We start from the raw sequence: 2383 nt of genomic DNA on the forward strand, positions 1-2383 counted from the left end.
TTCCACTCACAGGACTTGGGTCAGTTTGGAGCTGCAGTAGAAGAAACTTTCTTGAGCTGCCAAGCAGTAGGACTGAACCCAAAATGACGTGGTCGGCAAGCAAGTATCCACGACTGCATATATGTGTGTGTGTGGATGTGAAGGTGGATGGCTTAGTGGTTAGGGTAGTCAGTTCACAACTGTAAGGTCTTGAGTTCGATTCCTGGAGGTGCATTGTGTCCTTGAGCAAGACACTTTATTTCCCATTGCTCCAGTCTACTCAGCTTACGAAAATGAGTTCTACCTGTACTTCGAAGGGTTGGCCTTACCACATTCCGTGACACACTGCTAAATCTCCCTGAGAACTACATTGAGGGTATGTGTGTCTCTGGAGTGCTCACCACCTTCATTTCAAAACCAGGCTGATCCACTGATCGCATTAACTGGAACCTTTGTTGTCATAATTAACAGAGTGTTAGTTCTTTTTTGTCTTACATATATGTGTTCACTAATATTTTAATGATTTAATGCCTTTTATATGATCATTAATGATTGTTTATGCTGATGGCATGACAATGGCAGTTGTAATCTACCAGTATTTCCCTATATCCAATGGTAATTCATAAAACCACTCAACTGTTTGTCCAGTCTACCACGGTAAAGCAGTCACCATGCCTTGCTGAGGTGCGCTCAACAAAATGTAGCTTTCATCCAATGTTGTTTCCTGCATTGGCAAACGAAAATTACTCACTGACCAAATATAAAAGACCTGAGGAACCAGAGTCGTTTGGAGAGAAATGAGAAAGCTGTACCGTATGAACAACTTGAACGACTGTAATCTCATGTGCTTCAGTTAATTGGTAGAATGACAAAAACACACACAAAACAGAAGCCACAGCTTTCGTACAACATGCAATTCCAACTGAAAACAAAAGATGGTAACACGAACCATTTCCTTCAGGAAAACCCAGTTCATACATAATAATAATAATAATAATCTTTTCTATTATAGGTACAAGAAGACCTGAAATTTGGGAGGAAGGGAGTAGCCGATTACATTGACCCCAGTGTTCCACTGCTACTTAATTTATTGACCCTGAAAGGATGAAAGACATAATCAACCTCGGCAGAATCTGAACACAGAATGTAAAGGTGGACGAAATATTACTAAGCATCTTGCCCAGTGTGCTAACGATTTGGCCAGCTCAAAGCCTTCTTAATAATAATAATAATAATAATAATAATAATAAAGGCTGTTCTTGTTGTCATCAAAGAATTGGGCTCAATACCACCAAACCCAAAGAAACATCTGGACATTTTAGAAATACCCTGCATTCTTGGTATATTGCCAGAATCGGCTTTACTTGGAACTGCACACATCCTGCATAAAGTAGTCTGTCTGAGGTCCTTGTTGTCACATGACAGGCAGCACACACAAAACCCCAGTACACACAATATCTTCAATCTACAACTTCACAATATTGGATATTGTGCAACGTCTTTAATGATAATGAATTCCTTTGGCACAAAACCAGCAATTTTTTTTTGGGGGGGGGGGGGTAGTGAAACTATATTGCCCCTCCTTCATCTATGCTCAACTGCTAATTATTTTATAACTGCTCAGTACCACAGATTTGCTTGTCAGTTGTTTGACCGTAACAAGTTGAGCATGGCCCTTGATGGTCTGTACATATCTGATCATGAGTAAAAGTAGTAGGGGAGCATCATAGCCATGTGTTGAGGGGAATTCTTTGGGGTTTGGATAATTCACCTCTGGAAACATGGGTGTTTCATTTATCATCCTTAAACAGACCTTATTCAGGGACCTATTTGAGTGGAATAGGCTACTCCACCTGAAGAAAATCTAACTGGGACCCACCTGCAAGATCATGCACTGTTTATTCTGATATGAGGCCACCATGTTGTGCACATGTGGTTGTGATGCATGTACCTAGTGTACTCTTATCAAACAGGTAGTCAAGATGGGTATATTGGGTTTCGAATAATTGTATCCCAGTGTCACTTTGATGGTCTGTGTTCTCACTCAGGAATAATAAATTGAGAAATATCTGGATCTAGCCGAAGAGTTGAAGGGAGTGTGAAAGTCTAAGACATTCATTATTCCTGTAGTAATTGGTGCACTTGGCACAACATCCGAAACAACCTAAAACACTAGAAAAGACTGGAATTGGAGCTTGCATTGTTGACCTGCAGCAAAATACCATCTTATATTCTGCAAGAACCCCAAGAAAGATTTTTGAGATTCAATGAGATGTTGTCACCAAACCACAAAATAGCATTCCTGCTAATTGAATTGACATGTAATAGAATAATAATAATAATAATAATAATAATAATAATAATAATAATAATAATAATAATAATAATAATAATAATAATAATA

Source organism: Octopus bimaculoides, chromosome 8 (assembly GCF_001194135.2).
Source record: "Octopus bimaculoides isolate UCB-OBI-ISO-001 chromosome 8, ASM119413v2, whole genome shotgun sequence".
NCBI lineage: Eukaryota > Metazoa > Mollusca > Cephalopoda > Octopoda > Octopodidae > Octopus > Octopus bimaculoides.